Source organism: Aphis gossypii, chromosome X (assembly GCF_020184175.1).
Source record: "Aphis gossypii isolate Hap1 chromosome X, ASM2018417v2, whole genome shotgun sequence".
In the NCBI taxonomy this organism is placed as follows: Eukaryota; Metazoa; Arthropoda; class Insecta; order Hemiptera; family Aphididae; genus Aphis; species Aphis gossypii.
The window spans coordinates 34,014,978-34,030,802 of record NC_065533.1 but is presented as its reverse complement, the minus strand read 5'-3'; the positions used below and the strand labels follow the sequence as shown (position 1 = coordinate 34,030,802).

The following is a 15,825-nucleotide window of genomic DNA, read 5'->3' as shown; positions in this document are numbered from 1 at the left end:
GAAAAATAAATGTTATCATTAACTTACAAGCCTCTACAACTAGCCAATTTATGGCCCATTTGTAAGCTAATCTCATAGGGCATAGGTAATAAAATGGTCAAATATGCATAATATGCAGCTATAAATTTGTACCTATCTTTATGAAGCAAATTTTTATATTACTTAGCTGTGTTTTTAATAATTATTTAAAAATATGCAAACTCCTAGCCGCCCTAATTATGAATTACAGATCTAGAAATAGTAGAAATCATAAAAGTATTTTATGTTCTCAGAGAGAAATTCGTCTGTCACCCATACTATTGAATTCATCTATTACTACATTTAAATCTACCTCTAATACCATTTTTTGTTCTGTGAAAAGCCATGGTTAAATATATATATATATATTTATTTTTATATATCTGTGCATAATGCATAGCATTTTAATATTTTTTTTAAAGTTTCAGTTCAATTATTAAATCTTCTTCCGAAACCTTGGAAAATTTTGATAATATTTTATCATATTTTATATTATAATACTAGTCAAAATAACTATGAAAAATCACGGGTTGTGCCTGGGCACACCCTGTGCGTACGCCTTTGTAGGTATATAAAATGGAAAACATTTAACTATAATTTTAAAGACGATTGAAAAATAGAAAAAAAAATAGATTTTAGGTAGTATGCTATTTGTCCTACCGTGTCGGATGGGTTATATGTTTTGGCGGAATTACATATATCGTACATATATCCCACCGTACCGGAAAAAAATATAACTGATAAACATCAACAATAAAATCGTATTGGCATATATTATATCTTTAACATTGACTATTCTTATGTACCTACTGGCTACTGACTTCTATTGTTTAGTCTTATATATAAATACTACCACCAACGTATACTATACAATTGCAATATTCGTAGGTGACGAGTTCCGATAAGCAACGAGACGGTGCACACCCATTTTGTCGTCGAGCCGATCTAAGATCTAACAACCGACTTTTTCATCTCAAGTAGTTCATTGTATTAACTTAATATATTGACGAAGTGTAATTTACAAATGTAATATTGAAATAATATAATATTTTTTAAACAGTGTGAATTAATATCAAGAAATTATTTTAATTTAATTTTAATAATTGGTTTGATCCTTTCTAATATATTATATGTATATAGGTATTGATCATTCAGTAGACTCAGTAAAAGGAAACGGTTCCAGAATTCAACAAACGAGCTCTTTAACAATATAATTGTATAGGTACCCAGCACCCACTGAGATAGATAAGAATATACCACATTAGTCATTACCGCAGATAGGTAGGTATATACTAATTTATTATAAATCTATTATCTGTTGAATATATTCTTCATAAATATCACGGGACCGAAAAAAATATAAAAGACTGAACACGAGATGAATATTGTGGTTACAAAATGTATTACAACAGACGGTGTTCGGGGGGGGGGGGAGGGGATATTTTCCTTTTAGCATTACTAGCGCCGACTTTTTTTTTTGTAGTAGTAGTAGATACTTATGAAACAAAATGCGTTGATGCGGTGATCTAGTTCCAAAAGTATCCAATAAGACGGCACTAGTAATGCTAAAAGGAAAATATCACACCGAACACCGCCTATTGTACCTATTACATTTTGTGGTCAACCCCACACACCCTCCAACCATGCTGTGTCCAGTCCAGCTGTATGAAGGCTTAAAGATAATCTATAATCATTGGTCCTAAATATTTTGGTCCGTGATAATAATATACTGATAAACGGATAACTGATAATGATAATAACAGATAAATATTTTTATTTTAAATAAAAAACCGACACAGTAAATGGTTGGGTTTACAATTTAATTAAGTTTATATTGAAAGCCTATAATACATTTCAAAACGTTATCTCCATTATCTTTTGCGAATTGCCAGTCAAAGTATTGAATAACGCATGAGCGACCGCGGATTATTGTTGTGAAACAAAGGTGAAATAAATTAATGGTAAGACAATTTAAATGTGTACATTTATTGTTTTGTAAGAGTCAGACAAATGGTAGTAATCTATTGCGGTCGTTGATAATGATTCTAATATAATATACTCGCAGCATCCCGATAAATACCAGATAAATACCAACATCAACTTAGAAAGAAACCCAGAAACTACAGCCGTAACCGCGCGAAAACTATCGTGTATAATGCGGAGTAATCTTTTTACGCAAGTTTTGATCTGAAAAAATAAGTGAAGTAAAAATTGAACAAACAATAAGGGACTTAGGTATTTTTAATTTAACAGCACAACTAAGGAGTATGTAAGATCCGCTATTAAATTAACTGTAGGGACATTAATGAACACAAATGAATCATTTTCCGTTTTAAATAGTGAAAGGAAACAGCTAGGTAATACCAGGAAAACCAAATTAACAGGAAAAAAAAGGGGAAATAACCTATTAAGCGCCCATCCACAAGTACACCATAAGCTTAGCTTTAACCATTTTTTACATTACGTTATACAAAAAATTTCCTTATTAAAATTTAAAAAACATATTTATATGATAACATAATTATTGTAATAAATTATGGTATAGAAATACATAGTGTATTTAACATTAACTTTTGAACTGCCCATAAATCATACAATTTAAATATCACACACTTGGTACTTCAATCATTAGAATCGAAATTCAATTTTTAGGTATGAATTATATTACTAAACACATAATATATTAATTTGAGACTTTACAAAATTGAAAAACCTTAGTTTTGTTTAAAAATATGTTAATAAACAATTTCAAATTTAATAATTGTAAATAATAAATTCAGTATTAAACTCACAAATTTGAATCAATTGCCATTAGAACTAGCATTTCATGGAAACTAATGATAGTGTTACATAACAAATAATATGTATAATGACATTTTTAAAAATTGAATAACATTATTTTTCATTAAACTTATATGGGAATGATCAATTTAAAATTATATTTTTGTTAATAATTAATTCAGTATTCAACTCACACATGAAAACTATATGCATTAAAATAAGAATTTAATGGAGACTAATGATTATAGTACTTTATAAATAATATTTTTACATGAGATTTTTAATACATGCAAAATCTTATTTTTAAACATAATAATGTATTGATAGTAATTTTCAATTTTTATTTAGCTATTATATAACACAGTATTTATCAAACAAATTTGAAATAATTGACATTATAATGAAAATATTATGGAAACTAAAAATGATTTTACCACGTACATAATATGTTCATAATATTAGCAAAAATAAAAAAAAAAATTCTTATAATTAATAAAGTTATACAAAAGTATATTGTTAAAATTTTTATTTTGCTGATAAAAAATTCAGTATTGATCTCACTCATTAAAAAACATACAATGAGAATAACATAAAAATAGAAAATAAATAAAATAATACATAAGAAATCAAATTTTTTTATGAGATTCTTAAAAATTGATAAATCATAATCAAGCAATAATCCTATGTAATAATTGTTTAGCTATAAATGTAGAACACAGTATTCAATTCAAACGATTAATGAAATTGCACATCTGCAACAGATATAATGGAAATGAGAGATAATATTATAACCTCATACTTGACATGATGTACTGAAACTCTTAAAAAAAAAATTCCTTATATTTCATCAAAGTTCTGTGTAAGAATACTGTTAGAATTATTAAATAGCTAACAAAAAAATCAGTATTTCTCTTACTCTTTTGAAACACATACCAATAAAATTAGATATAAATGTTGAAAAAATATAACATTACATGAGAAAAATTATGTTTATATATAAATTCTTAAAAATTGAAAAACAATATTTTAATTTAAAATTAAATGAAATATACTGTTAAAATTGTTATACTCCTAATAAAAAAACTCAGTATTCATATTACACTTTTTTAATACATGCCAATACAATAGGATATTAATGTAGAATAAATATAATATTGCATGACAAATAGTATGTTTATAAGAGATACTTAAAAATTGCTAAATCATAATCATATATTAATTTTATGTTATATTTGTTTAGCTATTACTAAAGAACACAGGATTTATCTCAAACGATTGATATTATTGCCATTTGAATCACAAAATAATAGATATGATCGATGATATTATTACCTCGTGCTTGACATATTGTTATGAATCTTTTGAAAATTAAATAAATTATATCATCAAAATTTTGTGTAAGTATACAGTTAGAACTATTATATTACTAATAAAAAGATGTGTATTCATCTGACAATTTTGAAACAAATGTCAATAGAGTAAGATATAAATGGTGAATACATACAACATTACTTGGTGAATATTATGTTTATATATAATTATTAAAAAATTGATAAACAATATTTTTATTTAAGAATAAATGTAAATGTAAATGTACCGGTAATATTTTTATACTGCTAATATGAAACTCAGTACTCATCTGACACTTTTGAAAACCATACCAATAGAATTAGATATAAATGTTGAACAAGTATAATATTACATAGGTTATTTTTTGTTTGTATATTATTTTTAAAAATTAAAAAACTATATTTTTATTTAAGAATAAATGTAAATGTAAATGTACTGGTAACATTTTTATACTGCTTATATGAAACTCAGTATTCATCTGACATTTTTGTAAAACATACCAATAGAATAAGATATAAATGTTATTAAATATAATATTACATAGGTTATACTTCGTTTGTATATTAATTTTAAAAATTGAAAAACTTTTTTTTTAGTTATGATTAAATGTAAATATACTGTTGAACATTTTATGCTGCTAATATAATACTCAGTACTCATCTGACACTTTTGAAAAACATACCAATAGAATTAGATATAAATGTTGAACAAGTATAATATTACATAGGTTATTTTTTGTTTGTATATTATTTTTAAAAGTTGAAAAACTATATTTTTATTTAAGATTAAATGTTAATGTAAATGTACTGTTAACATTTTTATACTGCTTATATGAAACTCAGTATTCATCTGACATTTTTGTAAAACATACCAATAGAATAAGATATAAATGTTATTAAATATAATATTAAATAGGTAATACTTCATTTGTATATTAATTTTAAAAATTATAAAACTATATTTTTATTTAAGAATAAATGTAAATGTAAATGTACCGGTAATATTTTTATACTGCTAATATGAAACTCAGTACTCATCTGACACTTTTGAAAACCATACGAATAGAATTAAATATAAATGTTGAACAAGTATAATATTACATAGGTTATTTTTTGTTTGTATATTATTTTTAAAAGTTGAAAAACTATATTTTTATTTAAATATAAATGTAAATGTAAATGTACCGGTAATATTTTTATACTGCTAATATGAAACTCAGTACTCATCTGACACTTTTGAAAACCATACCAATAGAATTAGATATAAATGTTGAACAAGTATAATATTACATAGGTTATACTTCATTGTATATTAATTTTAAAAATTGAAAAACTTTTTTTTTAGTTATGATTAAATGTAAATATCCTGTTAAACGTTTTATACTGCTAATATGAAACTCAGTACTCATCTGACACTTTTGAAAACCATACCAATAGAATAAGATATAAATGTTATTAAATATAATATTAAATAGGTAATACTTCATTTGTATATTAATTTTAAAAATTATAAAACTATATTTTTATTTAAGAATAAATGTAAATGTAAATGTACTGGTAATATTTTTATACTGCTAATATGAAACTCAGTACTCATCTGACACTTTTGAAAACCATACCAATAGAATTAGATATAAATGTTGAACAAGTATAATATTACATAGGTTATACTTCGTTTGTATATTAATTTTAAAAATTGAAAAACTTTTTTTTTAGTTAAGATTAAATGTAAATATACTGTTAAACGTTTTATACTGCTAATATGAAACTCAGTACTCATCTGACACTTTTGAAAACCATACCAATAGAATAAGATATAAATGTTATTAAATATAATATTAAATAGGTAATACTTCATTTGTATATTAATTTTAAAAATTATAAAACTATATTTTTATTTAAGAATAAATGTAAATGTAAATGTACTGGTAATATTTTTATACTGCTAATATGAAACTCAGTACTCATCTGACACTTTTGAAAACCATACCAATAGAATTAGATATAAATGTTGAACAAGTATAATATTACATAGGTTATACTTCGTTTGTATATTAATTTTAAAAATTGAAAAACTTTTTTTAGTTAAGATTAAATGTAAATATACTGTTAAACGTTTTATACTGCTAATATGAAACTCAGTACTCATCTGACACTTTTGAAAAACATACCAATAGAATTAGATATAAATGTTGAATAAGTATAATATTACATAGGTTATTTTCTGTTTGTATGTTATCTTTAAAAGTTGAAAAACTATATTTTTATTTAAGATTAAATGTTAATGTAAATGTACTGTTAACATTTTTATACTGCTTATATGAAACTCAGTATTCATCTGACACTTTAGTAAAACATACCAATAGAATAAGATATAAATGTTATTAAATATAATATTACATAGGTTATACTTCGTTTGTATATTAATTTTAAAAATTGAAAAACTTTTTTTTTAGTTAAGATTAAATGTAAATATACTGTTAAACGTTTTATACTGCTAATATGAAACTCAGTACTCATCTGACACTTTTGAAAAACATACCAATAGAATTAGATATAAATGTTGAATAAGTATAATATTACATAGGTTATACTTTGTTTGTATATTATTTTTAAAAAATATAAAACTATATTTTTATTTAAGAATAAATGTAAATGTAAATGTACTTTTAACATTTTTATACTGCCAATATGAAACTCAGTATTCACCTGCCACTTTTGAAAAACATAGCAATAGAATTAGATACAAATTTTGAATAAATATAATATTACATGACAAATAGTATGTTTATAAGAGATACATAAAAATTGCTAAATCATAATCATATATTAATTTTATGTTATATTTGTTTAGCTATTACTAAAGAACACAGGATTTATCTCAAACGATTGATATTATTGCCATTTGAATCACAAAATAATAGATATGATCGATGATATTATAACCTCGTGGTTGACATATTGTTATGAATCTTTTGAAAAATAAATAAATTATATCATCAAAGTTTTGTGTAAGTATACAGTTAGAACTATTATATTTCTAATAAAAAGATGTGTATTCATCTGACAATTTTGAAACAAATGTCAATAGAGTAAGATATAAATGGTGAATACATATAACATTACTTGGTGAATATTATGTTTATATATATATTATAAAAAATTGATAAACAATATTTTTTATTTAAGAATAAATGTAAATGTAAATGTACTGGTAACATTTTTATACTGCCTATATGAAACTCAGTATTCATCTGACACTTTTGAAAACCATACCAATAGAATTAGATATAAATGTTGAACAAGTATAATATTACATAGGTTATTTTTTGTTTGTATATTATTTTTAAAAGTTGAAAAACTATATTTTGATTTAAGATTAAATGTTAATGTAAATGTACTGTTAACATTTTTATACTGCTTATATGAAACTCAGTATTCATCTGACACTTTAGTAAAACATACCAATAGAATAAGATATAAATGTTATTAAATAATATATTACATAGGTTATACTTCGTTTGCATATTAATTTTAAAAATTGAAAAACTTTTTTTTTAGTTATGATTAAATGTAAATATACTGTTGAACGTTGTATGCTGCTAATATAATACTCAGTACTCATCTGACACTTTTGAAAAACATACCAATAGAATTAGATATAAATGTTGAACAAGTATAATATTACATAGGTTATTTTTTGTTTGTATATTATTTTTAAAAGTTGAAAAACTATATTTTTATTTAAGATTAAATGTTAATGTAAATGTACTGTTAACATTTTTATACTGCTTATATGAAACTCAGTATTCATCTGACATTTTTGTAAAACATACCAATAGAATAAGATATAAATGTTATTAAATATAATATTAAATAGGTAATACTTCATTTGTATATTAATTTTAAAAATTATAAAAATATATTTTTATTTAAGAATAAATGTAAATGTAAATGTACCGGTAATATTTTTATACTGCTAATATGAAACTCAGTATTCATCTGACACTTTTGAAAACCATACCAATAGAATTAGATATAAATGTTGAATAAGTATAATATTACATATGTTATACTTTGTTTGTATATTATTTTTAAAATTAAAAAACTATATTTTTATTTAAGAATAAATGTAAATGAATGTACCGGTAATATTTTTATACTGCTAATATGAAACTCAGTACTCATCTGACACTTGAAAAAACATGCCAATAGAATTAAATATAAATGTTGAACAAGTATAATATTACATAGGTTATTTTTTGTTTGTATATTATTTTTAAAAGTTGAAAAACTATATTTTTATTTAAGAATAAATGTAAATGTAAATGTACTGGTAACATTTTTATACTGCTTATATGAAACTCAGTATTCATCTGACATTTTTGTAAAACATACCAATACAATAAGATATAAATGTTATTAAATATAATATTAAATAGGTAATACTTCATTTGTATATTAATTTTAAAAATTATAAAACTATATTTTTATTTAAGAATAAATGTAAATGTAAATGTACCGGTAATATTTTTATACTGCTAATATGAAACTCAGTACATCTGACACTTTTGAAAACCATACCAATAGAATAGAATAAATGTTATTAAATATAATATTAAATAGGTAATACTTCATTGTATATTAATTTTAAAAATTATAAAACTATATTTTTATTTAAGAATAAATGTAAATGTAAATGTACTGGTATATATTTTATACTGCTAATATGAAACTCAGTACTCATCTGACACTTTTGAAAACCATACCAATAGAATTAGATATAAATGTTGAACAAGTATAATATTACATAGGTTATACTTCGTTTGTATATTAATTTTAAAAATTGAAAAACTTTTTTTAGTTAAGATTAAATGTAAATATACTGTTAAACGTTTTATACTGCTAATATGAAACTTAGTACTCATCTGACACTTTTGAAAAACATACCAATAGAATTAGATATAAATGTTGAATAAGTATAATATTACATAGGTTATTTTCTGTTTGTATGTTATCTTTAAAAGTTGAAAAACTATATTTTTATTTAAGATTAAATGTTAATGTAAATGTACTGTTAACATTTTTATACTGCTTATATGAAACTCAGTATTCATCTGACACTTTAGTAAAACATACCAATAGAATAAGATATAAATGTTATTAAATATAATATTACATAGGTTATACTTCGTTTGTATATTAATTTTAAAAATTGAAAAACTTTTTTTTTAGTTATGATTAAATGTAAATATACTGTTGAACGTTTTATACTGCTTATATGAAACTCAGTATTCATCTGACATTTTTGTAAAACATACCAATAGAATAAGATATAAATGTTATTAAATATAATATTAAATAGGTAATCCTTCATTTGTATATTAATTTTAAAAATTATAAAACTATATTTTTATTTAAGAATAAATGTAAATGTAAATGTACCGGTAATATTTTTATACTGCTAATATGAAACTCAGTATTCATCTGACACTTTTAAAAACCATACGAATAGAATTAAATATAAATGTTGAACAAGTATAATATTACATAGGTTATACTTCATTTGTATATTAATTTTAAAAATTGAAAAACTTTTTTTTTAGTTATGATTAAATGTAAATATACTGTTGAACGTTTTATACTGCTTATATGAAACTCAGTATTCATCTGACATTTTTGTAAAACATACCAATAGAATAAGATATAAATGTTATTAAATATAATATTAAATAGGTAATCCTTCATTTGTATATTAATTTTAAAAATTATAAAACTATATTTTTATTTAAGAATAAATGTAAATGTAAATGTACCGGTAATATTTTTATACTGCTAATATGAAACTCAGTATTCATCTGACACTTTAGAAAACCATACCAATAGAATTAGATATAAATGTTGAACAAGTATAATATTACATAGGTTATACTTCGTTTGTATATTAATTTTAAAAATTGAAAAACTTTTTTTTTAGTTAAGATTAAATGTAAATATACTGTTAAACGTTTTATACTGCTAATATGAAACTCAGTACTCATCTGACACTTTTGAAAAACATACCAATAGAATTAGATATATGTTGAATAAGTATAATATTACATAGGTTATACTTTGTTTGTATATTATTTTAAAAAATATAAAACTATATTTTTATTTAAGAATAAATGTAAATGTAAATGTACTTTTAACATTTTTATACTGCCAATATGAAACTCAGTACTCATCTGACACTTTTGAAAAACATAGCAATAGAATTAGATACAAATTTTGAATAAATATAATATTACATGACAAATAGTATGTTTATAAGAGATACATAAAAATTGCTAAATCATAATCATATATTAATTTTATGTTATATTTGTTTAGCTATTACTAAAGAACACAGGATTTATCTCAAACGATTGATATTATTGCCATTTGAATCACAAAATAATAGATATGATCGATGATATTATAACCTCGTGGTTGACATATTGTTATGAATCTTTTGAAAAATAAATAAATTATATCATCAAAGTTTTGTGTAAGTATACAGTTAGAACTATTATATTTCTAATAAAAAGATGTGTATTCATCTGACAATTTTGAAACAAATGTCAATAGAGTAAGATATAAATGGTGAATACATATAACATTACTTGGTGAATATTATGTTTATATATAATTATTAAAAAATTGATAAACAATATTTTTATTTAAGAATAAATGTAAATGTAAATGTACTGGTAACATTTTTATACTGCCTATATGAAACTCAGTATTCATCTGACACTTTTGAAAACCATACCAATAGAATTAGATATAAATGTTGAACAAGTATAATATTACATAGGTTATTTTTTGTTTGTATATTATTTTTAAAAGTTGAAAAACTATATTTTGATTTAAGATTAAATGTTAATGTAAATGTACTGTTAACATTTTTATACTGCTTATATGAAACTCAGTATTCATCTGACACTTTAGTAAAACATACCAATAGAATAAGATATAAATGTTATTAAATATAATATTACATAGGTTATACTTCGTTTGCATATTAATTTTAAAAATTGAAAAACTTTTTTTTTAGTTATGATTAAATGTAAATATACTGTTGAACGTTGTATGCTGCTAATATAATACTCAGTACTCATCTGACACTTTTGAAAAACATACCAATAGAATTAGATATAAATGTTGAACAAGTATAATATTACATAGGTTATTTTTTGTTTGTATATTATTTTTAAAAGTTGAAAAACTATATTTTTATTTAAGATTAAATGTTAATGTAAATGTACTGTTAACATTTTTATACTGCTTATATGAAACTCAGTATTCATTCATCTGACATTTTTGTAAAACATACCAATAGAATAAGATATAAATGTTATTAAATATAATATTAAATAGGTAATACTTCATTTGTATATTAATTTTAAAAATTATAAAACTATATTTTTATTTAAGAATAAATGTAAATGTAAATGTACCGGTAATATTTTTATACTGCTAATATGAAACTCAGTATTCATCTGACACTTTTGAAAACCATACCAATAGAATTAGATATAAATGTTGAATAAGTATAATATTACATATGTTATACTTTGTTTGTATATTATTTTTAAAAATTAAAAAACTATATTTTTATTTAAGAATAAATGTAAATGTAAATGTACCGGTAATATTTTTATACTGCTAATATGAAACTCAGTACTCATCTGACACTTTTAAAAAACATGCCACTAGAATTAAATATAAATGTTGAACAAGTATAATATTACATAGGTTATTTTTTGTTTGTATATTATTTTTAAAAGTTGAAAAACTATATTTTTATTTAAGAATAAATGTAAATGTAAATGTACTGGTAACATTTTTATACTGCTTATATGAAACTCAGTATTCATCTGACATTTTTGTAAAACATACCAATAGAATAAGATATAAATGTTATTAATATAATATTAAATAGGTAATACTTCATTTGTATATTAATTTTAAAAATTATAAAACTATATTTTTATTTAAGAATAAATGTAAATGTAAATGTACCGTAATATTTTTATACTGCTAATATGAAACTCAGTACTCATCTGACACTTTTGAAAACCATACCAATAGAATTAGATATAAATGTTGAACAAGTATAATATTACATAGGTTATACTTCGTTTGTATATTAATTTTAAAAATTGAAAAACTTTTTTTTTAGTTAAGATTAAATGTAAATATACTGTTAAACGTTTTATACTGCTAATATGAAACTCAGTACTCATCTGACACTTTTGAAAACCATACCAATAGAATAGATATAAATGTTATTAAATATAATATTAAATAGGTAATACTTCATTTGTATATTAATTTTAAAAATTATAAAACTATATTTTTATTTAAGAATAAATGTAAATGTAAATGTACTGGTAATATTTTTATACTGCTAATATGAAACTCAGTACTCATCTGACACTTTTGAAAACCATACCAATAGAATTAGATATAAATGTTGAATAAATATAATATTACATGACAAATAGTATGTTTATAAGAGATACATAAAAATTGCTAAATCATAATCATATATTAATTTTATGTTATATTTGTTTAGCTATTACTAAAGAACACAGGATTTATCTCAAACGATTGATATTATTGCCATTTGAATCACAAAATAATAGATATGATCGATGATATTATAACCTCGTGGTTGACATATTGTTATGAATCTTTTGAAAAATAAATAAATTATATCATCAAAGTTTTGTGTAAGTATACAGTTAGAACTATTATATTTCTAATAAAAAGATGTGTATTCATCTGACAATTTTGAAACAAATGTCAATAGAGTAAGATATAAATGGTGAATACATATAACATTACTTGGTGAATATTATGTTTATATATAATTATTAAAAAATTGATAAACAATATTTTTATTTAAGAATAAATGTAAATGTAAATGTACTGGTAACATTTTTATACTGCCTATATGAAACTCAGTATTCATCTGACACTTTTGAAAACCATACCAATAGAATTAGATATAAATGTTGAACAAGTATAATATTACATAGGTTATTTTTTGTTTGTATATTATTTTTAAAAGTTGAAAAACTATATTTTGATTTAAGAATTAATGTTAATGTAAATGTACTGTTAACATTTTTATACTGCTTATATGAAACTCAGTATTCATCTGACACTTTAGTAAAACATACCAATAGAATAAGATATAAATGTTATTAAATATAATATTACATAGGTTATACTTCGTTTGCATATTAATTTTAAAAATTGAAAAACTTTTTTTTTAGTTATGATTAAATGTAAATATACTGTTGAACGTTGTATGCTGCTAATATAATACTCAGTACTCATCTGACACTTTTGAAAAACATACCAATAGAATTAGATATAAATGTTGAACAAGTATAATATTACATAGGTTATTTTTTGTTTGTATATTATTTTTAAAAGTTGAAAAACTATATTTTTATTTAAGAATAAATGTAAATGTAAATGTACTGGTAACATTTTTATACTGCTTATATGAAACTCAGTATTCATCTGACATTTTTGTAAAACATACCAATAGAATAAGATATAAATGTTATTAAATATAATATTAAATAGGTAATACTTCATTTGTATATTAATTTTAAAAATTATAAAACTATATTTTTATTTAAGAATAAATGTAAATGTAAATGTACCGGTAATATTTTTATACTGCTAATATGAAACTCAGTACTCATCTGACACTTTTGAAAACCATACCAATAGAATTAGATATAAATGTTGAACAAGTATAATATTACATAGGTTATACTTCGTTTGTATATTAATTTTAAAAATTGAAAAACTTTTTTTTTTAGTTAAGATTAAATGTAAATATACTGTTAAACGTTTTTATACTGCTAATATGAAACTCAGTACTATCTGACACTTTTGAAAACCATACCATAGAATAAGATATAAATGTTATTAAATATAATATTAAATAGGTAATACTTCATTTGTATATAATTTTAAAAATTATAAAACTATATTTTTATTTAAGAATAAATGTAAATGTAAATGTACTGGTAATATTTTTATACTGCTAATATGAAACTCAGTACTCATCTGACACTTTTGAAAAAACCATACAATAGAATTAGATATAAATGTTGAATAAATATAATATTACATGACAAATAGTATGTTTATAAGAGATACATAAAAATTGCTAAATCATAATCATATATTAATTTTATGTTATATTTGTTTAGCTATTACTAAAGAACACAGGATTTATCTCAAACGATTGATATTATTGCCATTTGAATCACAAAATAATAGATATGATCGATGATATTATTAACCTCGTGGTTGACATATATGTTATGAATCTTTTGAAAAATAAATAAATTATATCATCAAAGTTTTGTGTAAGTATACAGTTAGAACTATTATATTTCTAATAAAAAGATGTGTATTCATCTGACAATTTGAAAACAAATGTCAATAGAGTAAGATATAAATGGTGAATACATATAACATTACTTGGTGAATATTATGTTTATATATAATTATTAAAAAATTGATAAACAATATTTTTATTTAGAATAAATGTAAATGTAAATGTACTGGTAACATTTTTATACTGCCTATATGAAACTCAGTACTCATCTGACACTTTTGAAAACCATACCAATAGAATTAGATATAAATGTTGAACAAGTATAATATTACATAGGTTATTTTTTGTTTGTATATTATTTTTAAAAGTTGAAAAACTATATTTTGATTTAAGAATTAATGTTAATGTAAATGTACTGTTAACATTTTTATACTGCTTATATGAAACTCAGTATTCATCTGACACTTTAGTAAAACATACCAATAGAATAAGATATAAATGTTATTAAATATAATATTACATAGGTTATACTTCGTTTGCATATTAATTTTAAAAATTGAAAAACTTTTTTTTTAGTTATGATTAAATGTAAATATACTGTTGAACGTTGTATGCTGCTAATATAATACTCAGTACTCATCTGACACTTTTGAAAACCATACCAATAGAATAGATATAAATGTTATTAAATATAATATTAAATAGGTAATACTTCATTTGTATATTAATTTTAAAAATTTAAAAACTATATTTTTATTTAGAATAAATGTAAATGTAAATGTACTGGTAATATTTTTATACTGCTAATATGAAACTCAGTACTCATCTGACACTTTTGAAAAACATACCAATAGAATTAGATATAAATGTTGAACAAGTATAATATACATAGGTTATACTTCGTTTGTATATTAATTTTAAAAATTGAAAAACTTTTTTTTTAGTTATGATTAAATGTAAATATACTGTTGAACGTTTTATACTGCTAATATAATACTCAGTACTCATCTGACACTTTTGAAAAACATACCAATAGAATTAGATATAAATGTTGAACAAGTATAATATTACATAGGTTATTTTTTGTTTGTATATTATTTTTAAAAGTTGAAAAACTATATTTTTATTTAAGAATAAATGTAAATGTACTGGTAACATTTTTATACTGCTTATATGAAACTCAGTATTCATCTGACACTTTTGTAAAACATACCAATAGAATAAGATATAAATGTTATTAAATATATTATTAAATATTTAATACTTCATTTGTATATTAAT

The 15,825-nt window shown here is 21.7% G+C and overlaps 1 protein-coding gene across 17 annotated transcripts in view; it reads left to right on the top strand.

The window, feature by feature from the left end:
• The first annotated feature begins 1,820 nt into the window (after positions 1–1,820).
• Positions 1,821–15,825, top strand: part of LOC114126471 (uncharacterized) — a 32,466-nt gene continuing 18,461 nt past the window's right edge. For 2 of the 17 annotated variants that reach the window (XM_050207894.1, XM_050207889.1), the window contains exons 1-5: positions 1,821–1,979; positions 4,040–4,196; positions 7,003–7,159; positions 10,521–10,677; positions 12,751–12,907. The gene's annotated coding sequence lies outside the window, so the exon portion shown is untranslated. Of the gene's footprint in view, positions 1,980–4,039; positions 4,197–7,002; positions 7,160–10,520; positions 10,678–12,750; positions 12,908–14,413; positions 14,505–14,524; positions 14,573–15,825 lie in introns of those variants that run through there. The other 15 variants (XM_050207897.1, XM_050207891.1, XM_050207900.1 and 12 more) reach the window with 13 other exon arrangements.